This window comes from Erinaceus europaeus, chromosome 18 (genome assembly GCF_950295315.1).
Source record: "Erinaceus europaeus chromosome 18, mEriEur2.1, whole genome shotgun sequence".
Lineage (NCBI taxonomy): Eukaryota > Metazoa > Chordata > Mammalia > Eulipotyphla > Erinaceidae > Erinaceus > Erinaceus europaeus.
In genome coordinates this window covers 73,852,488-73,878,886 of record NC_080179.1, presented here as the reverse complement: position 1 = coordinate 73,878,886, position 26,399 = coordinate 73,852,488, and the positions used below count along the sequence as shown (strand labels likewise).

The 26,399-nt window shown below is 45.6% G+C and overlaps 2 protein-coding genes across 9 annotated transcripts in view; both read left to right on the top strand.

Annotated features, from left to right (window-relative positions):
- The window catches only part of WDR33 (WD repeat domain 33), a 137,546-nt gene that overhangs the window by 1,358 nt on the left and 109,789 nt on the right, over positions 1–26,399 (top strand). For 7 of the 8 annotated variants that reach the window (XM_060178161.1, XM_060178160.1, XM_060178158.1 and 4 more), the window contains exon 2: positions 9,980–10,106. The exons of the other annotated variant lie outside the window; for it this stretch is intronic. The gene's annotated coding sequence lies outside the window, so the exon portion shown is untranslated. The remainder of the gene's footprint in view (positions 1–9,979; positions 10,107–26,399) is intronic. 8 annotated transcript variants of the gene reach the window in all.
- Positions 1–26,399, top strand: part of POLR2D (RNA polymerase II subunit D) — a 129,316-nt gene that overhangs the window by 13,876 nt on the left and 89,041 nt on the right. The gene's annotated exons all lie outside the window — the stretch shown is intronic.

Here is a 26,399-nt window from a genome sequence, read left to right as displayed (position 1 = left end):
TTTATTATTTATTGGGTAGAGCTAAATCCAGAGGGAAGGTGGGGGAGAGGGAGAAGGAGAGGGAGGGGACAGGCATCTACAGCACAGCCCCGCGCTTTGAGGCCACCTGTCCCCTGCTGGTGGGGACCGTGGGTTTGAACCAAGATTCCTGTACATTGTAACCTGTGTGCTCGACCAGGTGCGCCACCGCATGACCGGCTACTTGTCGCTCTCTCTCTTTTAAAAAAATATTTACTTATCCTCTTGTTGCCCGTGTTGTTTTATTGTTGTGGTTATTATTGCAGCCGTCGTTGTTGGATAGGACAGAGAGAAATGGAGAGAGGAGGGGAAGACAGAGAGGGGGAGAGAAAGACAGACACCTGCAGACCTGCCTCACCGCCTGGGAAGCGACACCCCTGCAGGTGGGGAGCCGGGGGCTCGAACCGGGATCCTCACGCTGGTCCCTGTGCTTTGCGCCGCCTGCGCTTAACCCGTTGCGCTACTGGCCGACTCCCGCTACTTCTCTTTCAAAGAAAATGATATTCGTTTGGGGCCGGATGGCGCGCACCTGGCTGAGCACACGTGTTACAGCGCTCAGAGATCCGGGTTCAAGCCCCCGCCTGCAGGGGGGAAGCTTCACAGTGGTGAGACCGCGCTGCAGGTGTCTCTCCGTCTCTCTCCCCTCTCCCTGCTTCCTCTCCGTTTCTTTCTGTCTCTATCCAGTAATCCAATAAATTATTCAAGAAGAAGTTAGTAGTTGTAATCCCTGTGGTGAGTTTTCCTTCTGAGAAAGCAGGAGGTGGGTTGGTAGGGATTCTGGTAACTGAATATGTTTAAATCAAATAAGGAAAGTGTCGATTACTCATAGAAAACCTGTAAAATCATTTTTATTTATTATTTATTTACTTTACCAGAGCACTGCTCAGCTCTCGCTGATGGTGGTGCAGGGGATTGAACCTGGGACTTTGGCGCCTCAGGCCCGGGAGCCTGCACGGAAGCCTTTGCACAACCAGTATGCTGTCTACCCCCACCCTTACTTTTATTTTTAAAAATCTGTTTCATTTTTTATATTGGAGAGAATTTCACATGAGAGTAGGGTCGGGGAGCCAGAGGGCATCACTGTACATGTGGTGCTGGGGGTGAAACTGGCAGCCTCGGGCGTGAAAGTCCAGTGCTCTACCCGCTGAGCCGGCCCCTCCCGGCGCTGTCTAGAATGTTTGCATGGAATTTACACAAATGACGTGGAGTTAACTGTTCGGCGTCTTTGGGAGAACAAAAAGGCTGTTAAAGGGAGTATCTCTTGGGAGCGTAGAGTTGACTTAAGTGTACTCTGGAGAGCTGATGGAGAGCTGCAGGACTCTGCAGCGGCAGGTCTGTGTAATTCAGACAGAACTTTCAGACACTGTTTAAAGGAAACATGTTAATCGTCTCCCTAGTGGTATCACCCCCCCCATCTTAATTGCGTTTGATACCTAGCCTATTACCATAACATCATTTTTAATTGGTCGCCTTGCCCAGGAAAAGATAAAGTACTGTATCCATTTGAGTTTATGCTGGGGATAGAAGATACTTATTAGCCTGTTTTCCTTGACATTTAAAGAAACATTTTAAGGTGGGAGTAGATAGCATAATCCATATGCAGAGCCTCTTGCCTGAGACTGCTCTGGTGAAAAAAATAGCTTTCTGTAGTTCAGGAAAGAATTGTGGCAGAAGGTTGACTGTTTACATTTCATTGCTTTAGGGAAAAGTAAATCCTCATGTACGAAATAAATGCTCTGATTTACGTCCTTTGGTTAGTGAAAAATATTTTGCCATACCAGTTTTATCTTGACTCAGCGGGCTATAATTCAGAACTCTGTGTTGAAGTAACACTTTTTTAAAAAAAATTTATTCCCTTTTGTTGCTCTTGTTGTTTTATTGTTGTAATTATTATTGATGTCGTCGTGGGGGAGGACAGAGAAGTGGAGAGAGGAGGGGGAGACGGGGAGAGAAAGACAGACACCTGCAGACCTGCTTCACCGCCTGTGAAGCAACCCCTCTGCATCTGCAGGTGGGGAGCCGGGGGCTCGAACCAGGATCCTTACTCTGGTCCTTGTGCTTTGCGCCACATGTGCTTAACCCACTGCGCTACTGTCCGACTCCCGAGTAACACTTGGTAAACTTTTTACATTACTGTAGGTAAGACGAGCCATTTGAATATTGTTGAAGCTCAACTATTTCAGATTAAGAGAGTAATGTTATATAACTTTATACAACATTTATAACTACATCTGCATTGACACATAGTGAAAGCTTTTCACTTATATCGAATGTGTTTCTGCCACCCTTTTGGAGTTGTTTAGCGAGAATTATGAGTTTATTTTGAGATTCTTACAGTATTAGACATTTTCATTCATTGTAGAGTGTTTAATTAGATGTAATAAACTTAACAATTGTTAAAGCTTTCTAGATCTGATGTTTAAGATTCCAGATTGTTCTAGTTCTCTGCAAAACATTCAGACTTTTGGTGTAAGATGTTAATTCCATTTCTTTAGAAATGGATGGATGCTTCTCTGTTGCCGTATGTTGTTTGATAAGTCACCTGTCCCTGTATTTTCTCCTTTTCTGGTGGTGCTTCGTACTCAAACCCAAGGCCTTGCACATACGAGGTTGGCTGAGCTACTTCTCAGCAGTGTTGTCTTGTCAATAACATAGGCTCAAAGCCTTTTACCTGCACAGCTCTCCATTGCAAAGGGGTTACACCAGTCCAAGACATAGAAGTTCTTTATATCCCCCCCTCCCATGCATAAGATTTATTTACATTGGCTGCCACTTTAGGACAGAATCCCAGAGTGGCTGAAGTCCTGCCTGGGCCTGTTGGATTAAGCTCCAGGTGAGGTTTCACTGGGTGGTGGGTGGAGAGGAGCCCTTACTGTCTTTGCCCTGCAGTCTCCCAGATCCTAAGGTGTCTTCAGTCTGTGCATGGTTAAAGCTTTATGTATTAATGATAGAGAGCCAGAGCATCACTCTGGCACATGCAGTCCCAGAGATTGAACTCAGGATCCCATATTTGAGAGTCTCAGCACCTTACCCATTGAACAACCTTCTAGGCTACTAAACTTACATGTTTTTTTTTTTTAATTTATTTTTAAAAAATATTTTATTTATCGATTTCCTTTTGTTGCCCCCCTTTTTATTGTTGTAGTTATTGTTGTTGGACAGGACAGAGAGAAATGGAGAGAGGAGGGGAAGACAGAGAGGGGGAGAGAAAGACAGACACCTGCAGACCTGCTTCACCGCCTGTGAAGCGACTCCCCTGCAGGTGGGGAGCCGGGGGCTCGAACCGGGATCCTTATGCTGGTCTTTGTGCTTTGTGCCACGTGCGCTTAACCCGCTGCGCTACCGCCCGACTCCCAACTTACACGTTTAAAGATAGAGTATTGGGTGTCGGGTGGTATGGATGCTTGGGAGGTGGCACAGTGCTTAAAGGCTTGAACTTTTGATGCATGAGATCCCACCTAAGTTAGACTCCTGGTGGCATCTCTCCTGCTGAAGTGATGCTCTGATTTTCATCTCATAAACAAATTAAAAAAAAAAATCTAAAAAAGAGTTATTCATGGGCCTGGGTGGTGGGGCATGCATTTTACTATTTGCAAGGATTTGGGTTCAAACTCCTAGTCCCCACCTGCAGGGAGGAAGCTTCACAGGTGGCGGCGCAGTGCTGTCAGACCCTCCCTTCTCTCTACCCTTTCAGCTCAGTTTCTGTTTGTTTCATTCTGATGAATATTAAAAGAATTATTCAAAGGTCACCATTTTTTTCTGTTTATTGACCAATTAATTTTGACTACCAATTTTTTTTCCTTTTGTGCTCATTGTTAGGGTGTGTGTGTCTCTTGATTTAACTTTTAAAAATCCTAAATATTTACATAGCTTAAAATTTACCATCAGAATAACTTACCTGGATAATTGTGTGTGAGTTTGTCATGTCTGTTGGACTGATGTTCAAGTCTAGCACCTACCACACTGTTAAAAGTTTCAGTGAATAAGTTAGCCGCATGCCATGCTGACCCAGTGTAAGACTTGTTTTATTGCTACCAGGGTTATTGCTGGGGCTTCATTCCTGTTCTCCCAGTGACCCACCCACCTTTCCATCCTCCCTCCCTCCCCCCCTCCTTCATTCCTTTATAGGACAGAGAAAATTAAAAAAAAAAAATTTTTATTTATTTATCCCCTTTTGTTGCCCTTGTTTTATTGTTGTAGTTATTATTGTTGTTGTTATTGAAGTTGTCGTTTTGGATAGGACAGAGAGAAATGGAGAGAGGAGGGGAAGACAGAGAGGGGGAGAGACAGACAGACACCTGCAGACCTGCTTCACCGCCTGTGAAGCGACTCCCCTGCAGGTGGGGAGCCGGGGGCTTGAACCGGGATCCTTATGCCGGTCCTTGCGCTTTGCACCAGTTGTGCGTTAGCCCGCTGTGCTGCCGCCCAACTCCCAGGACAGAGAAATTGGGAGGGTGTCGTGAGGAAGGAGGGGAGGAGAGAGATAGGCGCCAAGACACCTGCAGCACTGCTTCACCACTTGTGAAGCTTCCTTTAAGCAGGTAGACTGGGGACTGAAACTCGGGTCCTTCCTCGCGCCCAGCACGGCGACATGTGCAGCCAGCCTGTGAGCCGCCGCCCGGGTCTCAGTGAGACGAACACACTGGGAAGACACTTGTGTACTTGTGCTTTTAGCTTCTTCACTCCCGCCACACCCAGCGCTTTTTATTAAAGCCATTTCCATCAGTGTTGGTGATAGTGCTTCTTGCCTCCTGATGACTTTTTTTTAAGCTAGAAGGCAAGAGTCAGCTTTGCTGCTTGTCAGTCTCCTCGCCCAGCCCTGCTGGGGGGCTTGAACCCGGGTCCTCAGGCATGGTGATTAAGTGCTGTCTGCATGAGCTCCTCCTTTCCTTTCCTCTCTCCTCTCCTCTCCTCCTCTTATTAAATATTTTAATTTATTTACTATTGAATAGACACAGAAATTGAGAGGGAGGTCAAGAGGGGAAGAGACAGACGCCTGCAGCCCTGCTTCACCACTTGTGAAGCTTCCCCCTGCAGGTGGGGACCAGGGGCTTGAACCCAGGACCTTGTGCCCTCATGTGTGCCTCTTAACCAAGTTTGTCACTGCCTGGCCCCACCTCCTGCTCCTCTTATTATTGTTTATTGCCACCAGGATTGTCACTGGGGCTTGGTGACAGCCCTGCAGATTCACTACTCCTGGTGGCCATTTTTTCCTCTCTCTTTAATTTTGATTAGATGAGATGGAGAAGATCAGAGAGGAGGGGGAGACAGAGAGAGGGAGAGAAAGAGGGTGTCCAGGCAGTGGCTCATCCTGTTAAGCATAGTTAGTACTGAGCACATAGTACTGAGTGCAAGGACTCAGGTTTGACCCCTTGCCTCTCCACCTGCAGGGGTGATGATTCACAGTTGGTGTAGCAAGGCTGCAGGTGTCTGTCTTTCTCTCTCTCCCTCTCTGTCTCCTTCTCCTTTTGGTTTCTTTCTGTTCTAGCCAATAAAATAGAAAAAATGGCTGCCAGGAGAAGGTACAAAAAGAGAGATGCTCCATCAACTTCATTTTTAGGTATACGATCAGTTCATTGCACCTCTAATAGCCATTTACTTTTGAAACGCATGTTGAAGTAGTTAGAAGGAGGTGCCAAACTGCGAATTGTAGGTGTCATAATGTAATTAACAGATTCCAGCATCTCAAAAACTGAGGAAGTGTAACTAGGGCTTTTGACCAGTGTGCATGATAGAAATAGAAACTGAGAAATGTGCCTGATTAAACTAGAAACTGAGAAGCACTATTTCAATTTCAAGAGTCACAAAAAGCCTTACACATGTAGTTTCATTTTGCTATTGATAAAAGTTGAGATGTCCAGGAGTTCATTTTAACATGAACTTTTTTGGGGATGTCTGATGTCTGTGTTTTCTGTTAAGTTGTGATTCTGTTAAATGCTTGTAACCATCAGTTTGTTAAGCTGGCTCCAAAATGAATGAAATTTTGTTTAAACTTTTTAAAAATATTTATTTATTATTTATTCCCTTTTGTTGTCCTTGTTTTATTGTTGTAGTTATGATTGATGTCATTGTTGTTGGATAGGACAGAGAGAAATGGAGAGAGGAGGGGAAGACAGAGAGGGGGAGAGAAAGACAGACACCTGCAGACCTGCTTCACCACTTGTGAAGCGACTTCCCTGCAGGTGGGGAGCCCGGGGCTCGAACCAGGATCCTTCCGCCGGTCCTTGTGGCTTTGTGCTACCGCCTGACTCCCTTGAACTGAAAATTTGTAAGCTTCCTATGAGCTCTGTGTAATTTTGAAATTGTATATTTATTTCACTTCTAGAGATTATCACAACTGGGTCCTTTCATTTAAAGACAAGGCACCTGGGTAGATAGTGTAAGGATTATGTGAAGAGACTTTCATGCTTGAGGCTTCAAAGTGCTAGGTTCAATCCCCTGTGCCAGCTGCTCAGTGCTTTGGGAAAAAGGGAAAAAAAATAGTGGTCCGGGAGGTGGCACAGTGGATAAGGCATTGAACTCTCCAGCGTGAGGTCCTACATTCAATCCCCGGTAGCACGTGCCAGAGTGATTTAATATATCTTTATTTATTGGATAGAGACAGCCAGAAATTGAGAGGGAGGGGAGGGGAAGACACACACACACACACACACACACACTCTCTCTCTCTCTCTCTCTCTCACACACTCACACTCACACTCACACTCACACACAGAGACACATACACAAACACCCTGTAGCCCTGCTTCACCACTCATGAAGCTTTCCCCCTGCAGGTGGTGACCAGGGGCTTGAACCTGGGTCCTTTTGCACTGTAACATGTGCGCTCAACCAGGTGTGCCACCACCTGGCCCCCTGATGTCTGGTTCTTTCACTCTTTCCTCATATCTTTCTCATGAATAAATAAATAAATAAATAAATAAATAATAAAATATTAAAAATTAAAGACAAGGAAGCAGGATTTAGGAATTTTTTTTTTGTGTGGGGGAGGGGAGAGGAGTGGTCCTGGGATTTAAACCCAGGGCCTCAGATATGGAAAGCACATGACCTATCACTTAGCAATATCCCTGGTCTACAGTTAATGGCGGAGCCCAGAATACCAGCTTTGTGTTCACTTTTCCACTAAACAAACCAAGAACGTTATAATCTGTTTGGTTCGTTGACTTCAGGGGGAGTCTAATATTATAAAAATTACAGTTGTAAAGATCTAAAAATAGAAGAAATTTCTATGAATTAAGTGATAGCACTAATTTTTGGCACAACTAGCTTTACTCAAAATTGATAATCAGCTATGACTCCGGCACATTTTTCTTTTATTTTAGTAACCTAATGCCTTCCAGTCTTTAAATCTACTGGGTAATTTGGGGATTGAGCAGACTGGTTTTCATGAGATCTTACACATATGCACACGCACACACATAGAGCAGTGTCTCATATTTACTTACTCAGATTTAGTTCTTGTGAGGGATTTTTTTATCACCCACATTTTATCTTTCACCTTTTTTTTGGGGGGGTGCAGTCTGTACCCCTTAAAGCTCCCATTTCTTTTCTCTCCCTGCTTCTTTCTTTCTTTTGCCTCCGGGGTTATTGCTGGGGCTCAGTGCCTGCACTACGAATCCACTGCTCCTGGAGGCTATTTTTCCCATTTTATTGCCCTTGTTGTGCTTGTTGTTGCTGTTATCATTGTCATAGCTGTTGTTGTTGGATAGGACAGAGAGAAATGGAGAGGAGAGGAAGACAGAGAGGAGGAGAGAAAGATAGACCAGCTGCAGACTTGCTTCACCGCTTGCGAAGCGACCGCCTGCAGGTGGGGAGCCAGGGGCTCGAACCAGGATCCTTACGTGGGTCCTTGTGCTTTGCACCACCTGCGCTTAACCCGCTGCGCTACCGCCCGGCCCCCGTCAGGCTGCATTTTTTTACTGAGAGAGACAGGGCGACATATACCAGAATAAGAGCTTCCTTAAGTGCGGCGCCAGAACTCAACCTGGGCAGTGTGCGTGTCAGGTCACATGACTGCCTGGTGAGCGACCTCTCTGGTCCCAGGACATTACTTTAATAATAATAATAAAATCATCATCATCCCAGAGCATTGATGGTACTGGGACCTTAGAATCTGAGACATGGAAATCTTTTGCATAACCATTATCCTGTCTGCTATCTCTCTAACCCTAATTAGTTGACTTAAACAATTTATTGGGGGTCAAGTGGTGGCACATTGGGTTAAATGCACATAGTATGAAGCGAAGGGACCCAGAGAAGAATCCCAGTTCGAGCCCCCAGCTTCTTACCTGTGGTGGGGGCAGTGAGGGGTAGGTTTGCTTTGCAAGGTTGAAGCAGGTCCGGAGGGGTCTTGTCTTCCCCATCTCTCCATCTTCTCCATCATTGCTTTATCAAAAGATTGAAGAAAAAAAGAAGGCTACAGGAGTAGTGGTTCATAGTGAAGGCACAGATCCCCAGTGATAAACCTGGAGGCAAAAAAATATTTTCTTTATCAGTGAGATAGGGGAGAGCGAAAGAGAGAGAGAGATAGATAGATAGATAGATGGTGGGCAAGAGTGAGCGAGCAGACATCGCTCTGGTACATGTGCTGCTTGGGGTTGAACTCAGAACCTCATGCTTGAGAGTCTAACCCTTTATCTACTGCTGTTACCTCCCTGACCATTTATTGGTTATTTTTATTTGTATAATAATTCATATGTAAATCATTTGCATGTGTTAGAGGGTATTTTGTTCTTTCTTCCTTTCTCCCCCCTTTGCCAACAGAGTTACTGGGGTTCAGTTCTTGGTGGCCATTTTCCCTTTTTATCTTTTTTTTTTTTTCTTGTTTGATTTTGTTTACCAGTGCACTGCTCAGCTCTGGTTGATGGTGATGTGAGGGATTGAACCTGGGACTTTGGAGCCTCAGGCATGAGAGTCTCTTTGCATAACCATTATGCTATCTACCTTCCGCCTGTTTTTTTTTTTTTTTTTTAATTTGATAGGACAGAAATTGAGAGGAGTGGGAGAAAGGGAGCTGCCTACAGACTTTTTCCCACTGCCCAGGAAGCTTCTATAGGTGGCGAGTGGGGTCCTTGCACATGGCAGTGCATGTGCTCGGCCAGCTGCGCGCTACTCGACCCCCGGCACTTTTCATTTTAAAGACGGATTTATTTATGAGGAGCGCAGGAGCTCGTGTCTAAGAGCTCAGAGCTCAGTACTTCAGCAGCAGTGCCGCCCGGTCTGGGATGATGTTACTCCATTACCCCAGACAGCTGTGTGCAGCCGGGTGTCTGTGCACATCTGGAGCACCATCTCCTTCATGGCAGATGTGATGAGGCATACGCTTCCTAGAGCCTCTCCACTGATGCACTTACAAATGGTGACGGTCACCGCTTCTTTGAGGACAGACAGCCCTTCTTTGTAGAAGCCTTCTGTACAGTAGATGCACGCACTGCGCTGCACACCTGCCTCTGGATGGGGCTGTACACTTCCTGACTGCACACACGCATGTGTAGTGGCGGTGCCAGGCGTGTTCTGCACAGTAGATGCACGCACTGCGCTGCACACCTGCCTCTGGATGGGGCTGTGCACTTCCTGACTGCACACACACATGTGTAGTGGCGGTGCCATGGCGTGTTCTGCACAGTAGATGCACTGCGCTGCACACCTGCCTCTGGATGGGCTGTGCACTTCCTGACTGCACACACACATGTGTAGTGGCGGTGCCATGGCGTGTTCTGCACAGTAGATGCACTGCGCTGCACACCTGCCTCTGGATGGGGCTGTGCACTTCCTGACTGCACACACACGTGTAGTGGCGGTGCCAGGGCGTGTTCTGCACAGTAGATGCACTGCGCTGCACACCTGCCTCTGGATGGGCTGTGCACTTCCTGACTGCACACACGCATGTGTAGTGGCGGTGCCAGGGCGTGTTGGGGATTCCGCTGCTTCCGGGCCAACCTTTTCCTGCTTTCTATTTCAGACAGAGCCAGAGGGGTGCCGGCACAACCCCCGACCTTCCCTTGGTGCCATGGTGCTCCTGTGCGGTGACTGCTCAGCCCCGGCCCCGGCCCCGGCCCCTGTGCATGGCGCGGCGTCTGTCCTACTGGGTGAGCTATCTCCCCGCCCGTCGCGGTGTCGCGGTGTTACTCTGTACTCTCTTTTGTGTGCTGCTCCCTCCCTCTCCCACCTACTAGTCCACCATGGCAATCCGAAAAATAAGCCCAGCTTCTCCTAATAGCTGTGTAATGTACATCTTCTCTTTTGTTCTCCCAAGCCTTTTTTCTCTCTTAGGAGGAGCTTTATGCATGTGTGGGAACATATTTATAGGGACTCGGCCATGGAGTGATGGCTTTCTCACTCATGTTGCATTAGCGCCTCCTCCAAACCAGCACTCGGATCGTGGTGTTTTTGCCTTTTTTGAGTAGTGTTGATTCTCAGTGAGGAGCCAGACTTGAGAATGACCAGTGTGTTCAGATCACTACCTTGTGGGCCAGCGACACAGCTGACTCAGGAGTGAGCTGGCTTGTGCGGTAGGTGTTTCCTCCAGCAGTGCTCTGGCTCCGGCTCCGGCTCCGGCTCCGGCTCCGGCTCTGGCTCTGGCTCCGGCTCCGGAGGGAGCTCTGGGGCCGTGATGGCGCTCCCCTCCTCCGCTGCCTTTCTCTGCTCCTACCTGAAGAAACTGGCCTGGAGTGGCAAAGCTCCAGTGCTGCAAATACTCTCTCTTTCATCTTCACTTGAGTGTGTACGTGGAAACCCTGGTTTTATCAAGAAAGGGCTGTCCACATAGCACTCTGCGAGTTGAAGGCTTGTAACATTTTGGTGGTTTGATTTACATTTATGTTGTGAAACGATCACAGTAGTCGCCATTCATTTTCTCATACAGATGTAAGAAGAGTGAAGAATATTAATTTCTTGTGATGAGCCCTCTTGGGTTTTATTCTCTTCACATTATTTCCTCTATAAAAAAGCAGTATTTCTGTATAAACCTTAGTACCTTTTTGTCGCCTGACAGCTCTCGTCCCATCTTCCATATCTGCTAGCCACAAGACCAGTCTTATTCTGTGATTTCTTTTTCCTTCCTTCCTTCCTTCCTTCCTTCCTTCCTTCCTTCCTTCCTTCCTTCCTTTCTTTCCTTCCCCCTTCCTTCCTCTCTTTTTTTCTCCCTTTCTCCTTTTAAAAAATATTCTGCTTATAAGGGATGTTTATAGTATTTCTCTCTCTAATTTATTTCACTTGACATTATGGCTTCAGGGTTCATATATGTTGTTGCAAATAGTAATATTGGTTCACTTATTTTTTTTCTTAATGTCCCTTCATCTTGTCCCTCTTCCTCCTTCCCCAGAGTTCGATTTTTTGTGAAATGCGCCACTCCCAGTCCAAGTCTCAGCGTATGTTTTGCTTACTGTTCTTAAGTTCCACCTATAAGTGAGATCATTGGTCTTTCTCTCTCTGGCTTGTCTCACTCTATATGGTGCCTTCAAATTCTGACCATATTATTGCAAATGCGGTGACCTTAAAATTTTTGAAAGCTCCATTGTGTATATGTACTGGAACTTTCTTAGTTTATTAATTATTATTTAAAATTTCTATTCTATTCTATTTGTTTATTGTGTAGAGACCACCAGAAATTGAGGGAAGGGGGAGATAGAGAGAGAGACAGAGAGAGAGAGAGAGAGAGAGAGAGAGAGAGAGACGCCTGCAACACTGACTGCTTCACCATTGGCAAAGCTTTCCCCCTGCAGCTGGGGACCTACCACCCGGCACCTTTTTTGTTTATTTAACCAGAACACGGCTCTGTTCTGGTTTATGGTGGAGCAGGGGGTTGAACCTGGAACTCTAGAGCCTAAGGTATAAGAGGATGTTTGCATAACCGTTATGCTATCTACTCCCAACCCCTGTCCACTTTATTTCTTTATTGATGAATAATAATTCGGTGTGTGTGTGTACACAGCGCAGCTTGTTCACTCATCTGCCATTTATGTGTTGTTAGCTGTTAGCAACTAATTCTGGAGTGAACATGGGACATGCAAAATCTTTTGAGAGTTAATGTTTTTGTTACCTTTGTATTGCTTTCCAGAAGAGGAAGTGCTAGGGCATGTGATGAGAATTCTCTTTCTCCTGCCCCTCCTGCCCCTCCTCCTGCCCCTCCTCATCCTGTTCCTCCTCCTGCCCCTCCTCCTGCCCCTCCTGCGCCTCCTCCTTGTCCTGTTCCTCCTCCATCTTTTTCCTTCTTCATTGCAATCAAGATTATTGCTGGGACTTGGCTCCTGCATGACAAATCCATCACTCCCTGTGGCCATTTTTTCTCCTTCCCCTCTTTTCTCACCCTCCCTTTCTTTTGATTTGATAGGATAGAGAGAACTTGAGGGGGAGTGGAAGATAGGGAGAGAGAAAAGAGAGACAGCTTAAGCATTGCTCCATTGCTTGTTAAAGTTTCCGCCAGCAGGTTGGGACTGGGTCTTTACATGTGATGTGTGTGTTTCACCAGGAGTGCTCTCACCTGGCGTATTTATTTATTTATTTATTTATTTATTTATTATTATTATTTTAAAAATATTTATTCACTTTTGTTGCCCTTATTGTTTTGTTGTTGTAGTTATTATTGTTGTTATTGATGTTGTAGTTGTTGGATAGGACAGAGAGAAATGGAGAGAGGAGGGGAAGACAGAGAGGGGCAGAGAAAGACAGACACCTGCAGACCTGCTTCTCCACTTGTGAAGCGACTCCCCTGCAGGTGGGGAGCCGGGGGCTCGAACTGGGATCCTTTTGCCGGTTCTTGTGCTTTGCGCCACCTGCGCTTAACCACCTGCGCTACTGCCCAACTCCCTTATTATTATTTTTTAAGTATTTATTTCCTTTTGTTGCCCTTGTTTTATTGTTGTTATTTTTGTTGTTACTGATGTCGTCGTTGTTGGATGGGGCAGAGAGAAATGGAGAGAGGGGGGGAAGACAGGGGGAGAGAAAGATAGACCTTATTTATTTATTTATTTAATCAGAGCACACTCTCAGCTCTGGCTTATAGTGGTGCTTGAGTTCGAACGGGGACATGGGGGTCTTTTGTATAACCATTATTCTATCTTCCTAACCCCCTGGTAACTCTATTACTAATTTCTAAAAATTTGTTTATTGAAGAAAGGGAATCAGCACAGGGGATTGAGCTCAGGTCTAACACTTCAACTACTGTGCCACCCTCGGTGTTGCTAATTAAGATTGTTTAAGGATCTTCTGCACTGTTGCCATAGTAGCACCAGGTTGTAATTCCTTTTTTTTTTTTTTTTTTTGCCTCCAGGATTATCACTGGGGCTCAGTACCTGACTACAAATGCAGTGCTCCTGGAGGCTATTTTATTTCCCTTTTGTTGTTGCCTATGTTGTACCAGTTTGTTATTCCAGTACTGTTTTTTTTTTTAATTATCTTTATTTATTGGATAGAGACAGCCAAAAATCGAGAGGGAGGGGGGGAGAGAGAGATAGAGAGAGGGAGAGAGAGACTGACAGACAGACATAGAGACAGACGGACACCCTTATGAAGCTTTGCCCCTGCAGGTGGGGACCGGGGTCTGGAGGCTGGGTCCTTGTGCACTGTGACATGTGCAGGTAACTGGCTGTTACAAAGGAACTAGGCACCTGATTCCTTTTTTCTTCACCCAGGTTAACAGTTTTCCCCTTCCCTTTCCTACTCCCTCTGCACCTCTCATTCCTCGTCCCTATCACTGATCCCATTTTACCAGGGTTTTGCTGGATCTGGGTGCTGCCACTAAGAATCCACTGCTCCTGGCGGCCAGCCCCCCCCTTTTTTTTTTTGTTTCCCTGTTTCTATTTTATTTTTGCCTCTAGGGTTATTGCTGGGGCAGTGGTATTCTGTAGGTAGCTGTAGCCAGTGGTAGTAACAAGCACTAGATGGAAAGTAACTGTTGAATTTGCTACAGTAAATAAAAGGAAGACTGTATCAGCACTTGCCAGACAGGAAAACGCAAGCATTTCTGGATTGCAGATGGACTTCTCGCTTCACTCGGGGCTGCTGTAAAGTGCAGGGAGTATTGGGCCGGGTGGTGGCACATCTGCTTGAGTGCACATGTTTCAGTGTGCAGGGACCCAGGTTCAAGCCCCACCCCCACCCCCACCTGCAGGGGAAAAGCTTCACAAGTGGTGAAGCAGTGCTGCAGGTGTCTCTCTCTCCTTCTCTCTATTTCCCCCTTCCTCCCAATTTCTGGCTATCTAGATTAAAAAAAATATTTATTTGTGTATTCATTTATTCATTCCCTTTTGTTGCCCTTGTTTTTTTATTGTTGTACTTATTATTGTCGTTGTTGGATAGGACAGAGAGAAATGGAGAGAGGAGGGGGAAGACAGAGGGGGAGAGAAAGACAGACACTTGCAGACCTGCTTCATCACCTGTGAAGCAACTCCCCTGCAGGTGGGGAGCCAGTGCTCGAACCGGGATCCTTCTGCTAGTGCTTGCACTTTGCGCCATCTGCGCTTAACCCGCTGTGCTACCACCCAACTCCCCAGATTTTTTAATATTTATTTATTTTTCCTTTTGTTGCCCTTGTTTTCTGTTGTTGTAGTTATTGTTGTTGACATAGTGGATGTCCCAAGTTCGATCGTTGACATCACAAGTGATTCTCTGGCTTTCTCCTCCACATAGTAAATAATCAAAGAAATGTTTATTTTCCACTAGAGGAGTACTCAACTCTGGCTTGTGGTGTGGAGAATTAAACCCGAGACTTAAAGCTTAAGGCAGGAAAGTCTTTTTGCATATAACCTTTATGCTATTTCCATACAAATGTTAAAAAAAAAAAGTAGAAACAAAAACCTGAAGGCCTAGTGGGTAGAGCCTCTGACCTGTGAGCATGCCTGTTAGGGATTACTTTTTGTTCTCTTTATATAGTTTTTATTATTTTATTTACTCATTTATTAGATAGAGACAGGAACTGAAGTGGAAGGAGGAGATGGAGAAGGAGGGAGAAAGATTTTGTGACGCTTCACTCCTGCATGTGGGTCTAGGGGCCTGAACCAGGGTCCTTGTGCACTGAAACGTAACAGCTCAACCGAGTGCGCCATCACCTGGCCCTTTGTTTATTTTCACAGTATTCCTTCTGAGTTACTATTTTCCATACTTATGCTATGTTTTTCTTAGTTACTACTTGTACATAGTTATTGTGTGCTTGCTGGGTCTCTCATTTTTTATTAAATATTTTAATTGTTTATTTATTGGATAGAGACAGCCAGAAATGGAGAGAGAAGGAGAGGTAGAGAGCAACACTGCTTCCCCACTTGCAAATCTTTCCCTCTGCAGGTGGGACAGGGGGCTTGAACCTGGGCCCTTGTGCATTGTAACATGCGTGCTCAACTTGTGTGCACCACCACCTGGCCCCTCATCTGTTTCTCAAAATCGTGACAAAATATGCAAACCAAACATTAAAGCTTTCACCTTTATAGACACTAGAGCTCCCGGCTTCCCTTCTCGGTACCACCACCAGCTATGCCGGCGAGCGCTGTGGTCAAATATAGAACGTCCCGAGTATTTATGGACTTGTGGCAGTAAGCGTGTTTCCACTGTTGGGCAGCTTCATCACCAGAACTTTGCAGTTTCCTCTTACTGCAACTCCACTGTCTAATAAACACGTAACTTCCCCATCCTTCCAGCACCATGCCGTAGCAACCGCCCATTCTACTTTTTAAAAATTACTATGTTTGATTGAGTAGGACAGAACGGGAGGAGGAGAGAGATGGAGAAAGTATGAGAAACAGATATCTGCAGCACTGCTTCACCCTTGTGAAGCAGGTGGGGACTGGGGGCTTGAACCTGGATCCTTGTACGTGGTAACGTGCGCTCAGCAGTGTGACACCACCCAGCCCCCCACCCATTTGTCTTGAATCTGTTCTTGCCACTCTGTTTTGATTGCTGGTATTTTTTTTTTTTAACCAGAGCACTGTTCAGCTCTGACTTACGGTGGTGCAGGAGATTGAATCTGGGACTTTGGAGCCTCAGGCATGAGAGTCTGTTTGCATAACCCCTGCCCTCTGTTATCTTTCTTTTTTTTAAATTTTTTTATTTAGTGATTTACAGTATTACAATAGAGATGAAATCTCCACATGCTGACTACCGCCAGAGTTTTGTTCCCGTTCCCTCCATTGGAAGCTGGATTAGTTCCTCCAAGATCATAGATATAAGTTGACTATTTCTTTTTAAAATTTCTTAAAACTATTTATTTTCCCTTTCGTTGCTCTTGTTGTTTTTCATTATTGTAGTTATTATTGTTATTGATGTCATCATTGTTGGATAGGACAGAGAGAAATGGAGAGAGGAGGGGAAGACAGCGAGCGGGAGAGAAAGACAGACACCTGCAGACCTGCTTCACCATTGTGACACTTCTGCAGGAGGGGAGCTGGGTCTCGAACCAGAATCCTTGTGCTGGCCCTTGCGCTTTGTGTCACGTGTGTTTAACCCACTGTGCTACCGCCCAACTCCCAAGCTGACTATTTCTAGGACTCTATCTATACCTCTACCTATGTCTGTGTCTCTATCTGTCCATTTTCTTCTTGTCTCTAGAGTTATTTCTGCGGCTTCATACCTGCACTATGAACCCACTGCCCCTGAGGCCATTTTTTTCCCCTCGATATTTTTTGGACTTTGAGAGGGGAGAGGAAGATAGACACCCGCTGACTCCCCCCTGCAGTTGGAAACTGGGGACTCTGACCCAGGTCCTTGTGCATTGTCTTGTAACGTGTGCAGCTAGCCAAGTGTGCCGCCACCCACACCCCCTTGTCTTCTATGGTCTTGCTTCTCTTTCTTTCTAAATCACATCTACGTTTGACCATCCTTCCTTCCTCTCCCCACCCTCCTCCCCTCTTCTTTCTCTGGGTCCTGATGGAATCACAGTTCAGAGCCCTTTGGTGGTCATCTCTAACATTTATCCCTATGGGAATTAGCTACCAAAATTCTTTATATGGTGTACAGAAGGTGGAAGGTCTGTCTTCTGTAATTGCTTCTTTGTTGGATATGGGCCTTGCCAGTTCGATTCATACTCCAATTGCTGGTATCTCTCTCTCTTTTTAATATTTATTCCCTTTTGTTGCCCTTGTTATTTTATTGTTGTAGTTACTATTGTTGTTTTTGATGTCATTGTCGTTGGCTAGGACAGAGAGAAATGGAGAGGGGAGAGAAAGACAGACACCTGAAGACCTGCCTCACCGCTTGGGAAGTGACCCCCCTGCAGGTGGGGAGCCGGGGGCTTGAACCGGGATCCTTAACACCGGTCCTTGCGCTTTGTGCCACCTGCACTTAACCTGCTGCGCCACCGCCCGACTCCCACAGTTGCTGGTATCTTAGTGAATAATAACACAGCAAAAGCTCCTTTCAGAATGTGTACTTTTCAGTTAATATTTTAAGTTATATTTATTTGATACATAGAGATTGAGAGGGGAGGGAGATAGAGAGGGAAAGAGACGACAGACACCTGCTGCCCTGCTTCTCCACTCCTGAAGCTTTCTCTCTGCGGATGGGGACCAAGGGCTTGAACCCGGGATCTTCTGCACTGTAATTTGTGCGCTTAGCAGGTGCACCACCACCTGGCCCCTCAGTTATTATTTTTACATATAGAGTCTTTCCAGAAATGTTTCTGCAGATGCCACAGTCTGAGGTGATTTTGTGTTTCTGCCCCTCAGGATGGTTCAGATGAAGATAAGAAGGCTGGTTTGGGAGGGTTCTTGAGCACATATCCTGGTTAGGTGGTCTTGACCCTCTCCACAGCCTGTTTCTGAAAACCTACGGACTTGAGGGAGAAGTGCTGAAATAGGGCCAGTCGGTCCCCCACCGGTGGATCTGGTTCAGAGGCAGGACGGCCCCTCATTGTTGCTCCAGGTGGTCGCAGAGCTGGCCCCCACCCATGGGTGCTAGCTGCTGCAGCTGTGGTCTCTGACGGACTGGCCCCCACCCATGGGTGCTAGCTGCTGCAGCTGTGGTCTCTGACGGACTGGCCCCCACCCATGGGTGCTAGCTGCTACAGCTGTGGTCTCTGACGGACTGGCCCCCACCCATGGGTGCTAGCTGGTGCAGCTGTGGTCTCTGACGGACTGGCCCCCACCCATGGGTGCTAGCTGCTGCAGCTGTGGTCTCTGACGGACTGGCCCCCACCCATGGGTGCTATCTGGTGTAGCTGTGGTCTCTGACGGACTGGCCCCCACCCAGGGGTGCTAGCTGCTGCAGCTGTGGTCTCTGACGGACTGGCCCCCACCCATGGGTGCTAGCTGCTGCAGCTGTGGTCTCTGACGGACTGGCCCCCACCCATGGGTGCTAGCTGCAGCAGCTGTGGTCTCTGACGGACTGACCCCTCTGAGTCTGAGACCAGTGGCTCAGTATTGAGGGTTGCGACAGAAATAGAGGGCATCGGTGTCCAGCCAGCTTTGGGGCAGATGGGGATTTGGGTCACCCTAGGAATGAATATACTGGGCACTCCAGATTTTGGCAAAAGTACAGATTTATTTAGAAAAAGGCAATCGCCAGAGGCGGAGGAAAAGCTTGACGCTGAGAAGTGTGAAACATTGATTCCAAGTTCCAGGTGGAGAAGAAAACATTTAAGAAAGGGAACAGATAAGTACTTGTCAGAGTACAGGCTTCAGTGAGAGAAGCAGTTTCCCTGGAGGTCTAGAGGGATTCTGCGTCCTCAGGAAAGGCAGGATGTGCAGGAAATAGCTCTGGAAAGTAAGTTTACCCACAGTTCAACTCTGGGTTTCACGACTCTTAACCTCTTACATGAGGACTCCGCTAATCTTTTGTGACTGACTGACTTCACTAAGCATAATGGCTTTGGAGTTCATCCATATAACTACATTTTCTTTTTTTTTTTTTTAAATAACTGTTTTTTAGATTTAATTTATTTATTAATGAGAAACATAGGAGGAACTTTTTTGAAAGAAAGATGTCTTTTTTGAAAGAACCAGACATCACTCTGGTACATGTGCAGCCGGGGTTTGAACTCAGGACCTCATGCTTGAGAGTCCAATGCTTTATCCACTGCGCCACCTCCTGGACCACATAACTACATTTTCAAGGCAGAATATTACTGCATTGAATGTATATACCAGACCACATTTTCTTTTTTTAACTATATTTTATTTTATTTTTAAAAATATTTTATTTATTTATTTATTTATTTATTTATTTATTTATTTATTTATTTATTTATGAGAGAGACAGGAGGAGAGAGAAAGAACCAGACATCACTCTGGCACACGTGCTGCCGGGGATCGAACTCAGGACCTCACGCTTGAGAGTCCAAAGCCTTATCACTGCACCACCTCCCGGATCACACCACATTTTCTTCTTCTTCTTTTTTAAAAATATTTACTTATTTCCTTTTGTTGCCTTGTAGTTATTGATAGCCCTGGAGGAGAAAAACAAGTGCAACAAAAGACGAATAACCGAACGCTTATCGGTGAACAGAGCAGCGCTTGATTTTATTCCACATTTGTGCTGTGTGATAAATGGATATACAGGAAAAGGGAAAAAAGTTAATATAGACTTGCCTCCTAGATTCAGTACTTGTAAATTTGCTGTATATTTTCTTTCTGTTAGTTTGCAGAGACTGCCATAAATTTACTGTCTAAAACAGTAAGTGCTTACTTTTTCTTTAATATTTATTTTTATTTATTTATTCCCTTTTTTTTGCCCTTGTTGTTTTATTGCTGTAGTTATTATTGTTGTCATTGTTGTTGGATAGGACAGAGAGAAATGGAGAGGGGAGGGGGAAGACAGAGAGAGGGGAGAGAAAGATAGACACTTGCAGACCTGCTTCACCGCCTGCAGGTGGGGAGCTGGCGCTTGCACCAGGATCCTTATGCGGGTCCTTGTGCTTAGCGCCACCTGCGCTTAACCCGCTGCACTACAGCCCGACTCCCAATGCTTACTTTAAAAAAAATTAATATATTTAAAAATATTTATTTATTCCCCTTTTGTTGCGCTTGTTGTTTTATTGTTGTAGTTATTGTTGTTGTTATTGATGCCACTGTTGTTGGATAGGACAGAGAGAAATGGAGAGAGGAGGGGAAGACAGAGAGGGGGAGAGAAAGACAGACACCTGCAGACCTGCTTCACCGCCTGGGAAGCGACTCCCCTGGAGGTGGGAAGCCGGGGCTCCAACCGGGATCCCTATGCTGGTCCTTGTGCTTTGTGCCATGTGCGCTTAACCCGCTGCGCCTACCGCCCAGTTGCAGTAAATGTTTATTTTGTTAACCATTCTAGAGCTTTAGGGGTCTTGAGTCAGGGTGTGGGCCAAAGCCATGTGTCCTAAAGGTGCTAAGAAGGTTTTGTTCTAGTTTCTAGTTTTCTAGGTGTGTGACAATATGACTCTGATCTTCACGTGTGTCTAGTGGTGATCTCAGCCATGTTAATCGAAACCCTCACTACTACAGTCTTTTATTGTAATTAATCATACCTGTAATGACTGTTTCTCCATAAGATTCTGGGGTGCATTTGGGCAGCAGCGGATGCAGTGCAACCCAGAACACGGTGCTGCTCTGTACACGCGCACGCACAGTGCTGAACTCCGTAAGCGTGCTTTTTCTTGTGCTGACATCAGATGCACGATCCCCTCATTCTTGGATTTGCACTTGCATCCAGATAGAGGCGGCCATTGTGAAAGGGAGACACTACAGCTCTGATCTCCCTCAGTGCCGGGGCACACCCCCTCTCCTCTCATGCTGCTCGGGGCAAACCTGGGCCGTGTACAAGGCAGGGCACATACTATCTCAGTGAGTTATCTCTCAGCCCAGTGTACATTTAAAAAGTTTTTTTTTAAATATTTATTTTCCCTTTTGTCGTCGCCCTTGTTGTTTATCGTCGTCGTTGTTATTGTTATTGTTGTCGTTGTTATTGTTGTCGTTGTTGGATAGGAAATCGAGAGGAGGGGAGGACAGAGAAAGGTAGGCACCTGGGGCCAGACAGTGGCGCACCTGGTTAAGCACACACATTACAGTGCACAAGGACCCAGGTTCGAGCCCCCGGTCCCTACCTACAGGGGGAAAGCTTCACAAAGCGGTGAAGCAGGGCTGCAGGTGTCTGTCTCTCTCCCTATCACCCCCCCTTCCCTCTCGATTTCTCGCTGTCTCTATCAAATAAATAAAGATAATAATAAAAAAAGATAGAGAGCTGCAGACCTGCTTCACCTCTTGTGAAGCGACTCCCCTGCAGGTGGGGAGCTGAGGCTCGAACCAGGATTCTTATGCCCGTCCTTGCGCTTGGCACCATGTCACTTAACCTGCTGCGCCACCGCCTGGCTCCCTGTAATTTTTTTGTTTTTTTTTTGTTTTTACCAGAGCACTGCTCAGCTCTGGCTTATGAAGGTGTGCAGGATTGAACCTGGGACTTTGAAGCCTCAGGCACGAGTCTTTTTTAAATTTTTTATTATTTTTTATTTTTTTTAATTTATTTCTTTATTGGGGAATTAATGTTTTACATTCAACAGTAAATACAATAGTTTGTACATGCATAACATTCCCCAGATTCCCATTTAACAATACAACCCCCACTATGTCGTTTATCATCCTTCATGGACCTGTATTCTCCCCACCCACCCACCCCAGTCTTTTACTTTGGTGCAATACGCCAATTCCAGTTCAGGTTCTACTTCTGTTTTCTCATCTGATCTTGTTTTCCAACTTCTGCTTTAGAGTGAGATCATCCCATATTCATCCTTCTGTTTCTGACTTATTTCACTGAACATGAATTTTTCAAGGTCCATCCAAGATCAGCTGAAAACGGTGAAGTCACCATTTTTTACAGCTGAGTAGTATTCCATTGTGTATCTAGACCACAACTTGCTCAGCCACTCATCTGTTGTTGGACACCTGGGTTGTTTCCAGGTTTTGGCTATTACAAATTTTGCTGCCAAGAACATATGTGTACACAGATCTTTTTGGATGGATGTGTTGGGTTCCTTAGGATCTATCCCCAGGAGGGGAATTGCAGGGTCGTAGGGTGGGTCCATTTCTAGCCTTCTGAGAGTTCTCCAGACTGTTCTCCACAGAGGCTGGACCCATTGACATTCCCACCAGCAGTGTAGGAGGTTCCTTTGACCCCACACCCTCTCCAGCATTTGCTCCTGTTACCTTTTCTGATGTGTGACATTCTCACAGGAGTGTCTTGATTTGCCTTTCTCTGACAGTCAGAGACTTGGAGCATTTTTTCCTGTGTGTCTTGGCCTTCTGGATCTCTCCTGTGGGGAATATTCAGGCACGAGTCTTTTTGTATGAACATTATGCTGTCCTTATGATTGATTCAAAGGCTCTTTTGGGTGTGGATATATGTGGTTCTAGAACGTCTGAAAAAAAGAATACTTCACACTATGCCATATATACATATGTAAAGTGGAACTGATAAATAATTCAATAAAATATATATAGTAGCGGGAGTCGGGCGATATTTCAGTGGGTCAGTCGCACATGGTGCAAAGCACAAGGACCGGCCTAAGGATCCTGGCTCGAGCCCCCCGGCTCCCCATCTGCAGGGGAGTCACGGTGAAGCAGGTCTCTCCCCCCTGTCTTCCCCACCTCTCTCCATTTCTCTCTGTCCTGTCCAACAACAATGACATCAATAACAACAGCAACAATAACTACAAAAATAAAACAAGGGCAACAATGGGCAATGAGTATTAAAGAATAAATATATATAGTATCATGTTTTTGAGGCTCAGGGTTTGAACCCCAGTGTCTGTCAGGAGCACGATAGCTGGCATGGAGCCAGCACTGTGGGTGGCGCAGTATTACTGAGGCGTCTCGTCTGTCGCCCCCACCTCCAAAAGAAATTCCGACAGTCTGTTCAACATTGTGTCACTCATGTGAGGCACTGAATTCATTCCTCGGTGTCAAGCACAGTCTACGTAGACATTTCAAGAATGTCAGCATCTCTAAAGAAACAATTTTTGTCTAGGTATTTTGTTACGTCCAAATGAGAGAAGAACTCCCAAGTCTCACACTGCCGACTTTGGTCTTTCCAGCTTTTCCTTAGAGCCTGATCCAGCTACCTCTGTCGCTTGTAGTGCTTTTCTTTCTCTTTATTTATTTATTCATTCCCTTTTGTTGCCCTTGTTGTTTTATTGTTGTAGTTATTGTTATTGATGTCGTCATTGTTGGATAGGATAGAGAAATGGAGAGAGGAGGGGAAGACGGGGGGGGGGGGGAGAAAGACAGACACCTGCAGACCTGCTTCACCGCCTGTGAAGCGACTCCCCTGCAGGTGGGGAGCCGGGGCTTGAACCGAGTCCTTTTCTTTCTTAAAGATGTATTTATTCTGATGAGATAGAGGTGTAAGCGCTGTTCAGCTGTGGCTCATGGTTCTAGAAGTTGAACCTGCAACTCCAGCGTCTCAGGCACGAAGGTCTGGTGTGCTGGTTCATTTCTGCTGGTGCTGCTTGTATCACTTTGTTCTGAGATTTGTTTCTGGAAGTAGAAAGTTTCCTTCCTTGAACTGATAGGTCAACAAGGAAGCTTCTAAATAGCAGCCCTGTGACTGATGCTGCGGTCCACATTCCACTCCATGCAGTAGCGGGTAGGGAGCCCTCTCAGAGGCGCATTTATTTTGTGAAAGAGAACCACCAGAGCACTGTTAACGCCGTTCATGATGTTTTGTTTACTTTTGTCTTTCTTGTCTTTGTGCAATGCCGGATGGAACCCAGGGACCTCAGTCATGCAAGGTATGTGTCCTCCTGCTGAGCCATCACTCTGGCCCCTCAAATATATGTATTTTAAAGGTTGATTGTGTACAAGAGAGTTTCATATGAGATAGAAAGGATGGGGACACACACACCCACCCAGCCAGCCACCCACCCACCACCCACCACACACCACACAGAAGAGCACCAATGTGTAGTGCTGAAGTGCTGGGGATCAGAACAGGAACATGAAGTCTGCAAGTTCAGAACTCTACCAGTTCAGTGATTTCCCCAGCTGCTCTAATAGTTTATATATTAAAATAATTTTTTTTTAAATAGCCACCAGGATTTTGCTGGGGCTCTGTGCCTACCTAATGAAACCACCGCTCCTGATGGACACCCCCCTCCTTTTATTTTGTTGATAGGACAGAGAGAAATCGTTAGGGAGGAGGGAGATAGAAAGTAAGCTGCCCCTGCAGGTGGGCTCCAGCCCAGCTCTTTGCACATGGCAAGAACAGTGCTTCTTAAAATGAGACCATAGCATTATCGGCACCTTTTCAAAGCATCCAAAAAACATCTTTTTTTTTTATTGCCTCCAGGGTTATTGGTGGGGCCCATTGCTGCCACTACAAATCCACTGCTTATGGTGGCCATCGCCAGAGAAATTGAGAATGGTTGAGGCGACAGAGAGGGAGAGAAACACCTGCGTATCTGCTTCACTTCTGTGAAGCAACCCCTGCAAGGTGGGGAGCCGGGGGCTTGAACCAGGATCCTTGCGCTTCCTACCTGGTGTACCACTACCTGGCCCCTCAGACATCTTTTCAGGTCTAAATTGAGGCACTACATCAAAATCTGAGGTCGGTGATCTGGGATTTAGGTGGACTGTCTAGGCAGTATATATATTTTTTCTGTTCATCTTATTAGTACAGGATTTGTGAGTGTGTTTCAAATAGTAGACTAGTTTCACTTTTTCTTTTTTTTTAATATTTTATTTTATTTATTCCCTTTTGTTGCCCTTGTTGTTTTATTGTTGTAATTATTATTGTTGTTGTCGTCGTTGTTGGATAGGACAGAGAGAAATGGAGAGAGGAGGGGGAGACAGAGAGGGGGAGAGAAAGACAGACACCTGCAGACCTGCTTCACCGCCTGTGAAGCGACTCCCCTGCAGGTGGGGAGCCGGGATTCGAACCGGGATCCTTATGCCGGTCCTTGCGCTTTGCGCCACCTGCGCTTAACCCGCTGCGCTGCTGCCCGACTCCCCACTTTTTCTTTTTTCTTGAGACCTTTTATTTTCATGTTAGTTAAATGACAGGACTGTATGCTTTTTTTCCTCTAAAGACTGACGTTATTCCGAGAACGTTCCCGTTTTTAAAAAATAAAGCAATTCTCTTTAGTTTCCTAATTATGTTTTTAAAACTTCATTTATGATTCATGTTGCTTTTCACTGTGGGAGTGTTTCTACAGAGCCGACTGCATAGATATAGCGGTTCAGATGAATCAAAGTTCTGTGCTCTGCTGACATTTTTACATGAGTTGAAAGAACCACTTGCTTTCCTTGTCCACAAGAGTCGTCACAGAAGCCGTGCTTCTTGATAGGCAGCTGTGAGGGTTTTCACATGAACTGTCTATTACAGTTGTGAAGTGAGTGAGGTGGGTGTGCAGGCGTGTTGCCAAAGGCTGTCTTTTCTGTATGCCACACATACTCTATATTCTAAGGTAGAGATCCCAAATATATACACTTAAGTTTGGGGAAAATTCTCTTCACGCTGTTAGCTCGTGATAAAAATGCAGAAGTTCTTACTGTGTTATGAGAACCTCCCTCTTGTTTAGTTATGATTTTTGGATCTATGTAAACAAACTGTGTCCTCAAACTTTTTTAGCATTCATTGGTAGGACCTGTTTATGGTAGTTATTACTGGGTTACCGCAGCGGTATTGATGATTCTCACTTAGCCATACTTTTTTTTTTTTTAAGTTTTTTTATATTTATTTATTTTTCCCTTTAGTTGCCATTGTTGTTTAATATTGTTGTGGTTATTATTGTTTTTGTTGTTATTGACAACTGAATAAAATGAGCAAATAAGCTTAAAATCGTCAGAAAAATAAGGGGGCGACGTGGTGGTGCACCAGTTTAAGCACACAGCCTGCAAGCAGTGCAAGCAGCCTGATTCGAGCCACCGGCTCCCCATTTATAGGGGGGTTGCTTCATAAGCGGTGAAGCAAGAAGATGGCTGTTGGGGATGAGGCACACTTTACTTAAAGAGAAAGACAGACACCTGCAGACCTGCTTCACCGCCTGTGAAGCGACTCCCCTGCAGGTGGGGAGCCGGGGGCTTGAACCGGGATCCTTAGGCTGCTCCTTGAGCTTTGCGCCACCTGCGCTTAACCCGCTGCGCTACTGCCCGACTCCCTAAAACAGATTTTTAAGCATGTGATCCTGAATTCAATTTCTGGAATCACATATGCCAGAGTAAAACTCTGGTTTTCTTTCTCATCACTATCTCTTTTGTTCACTCAATAAATATTATTTTTTCCTTTCTTTTTAAAAAATGTATATTTTAATTAATTAATTTATTCATTCCATTTGTTGCCCTTATTTTTTTGTTGTTGATTTTGTTGTTGTTGGATAGGACAGAGAGAAATGAAGAGAGGAGGGGAAGACAGAGAGGGGGAGAGAAAGACACCTGCAGACCTGTTTCACCACCTGTGAAGCGACTCCCCTGCAGGTAGAGAGTCGGCTGCTCGAACCT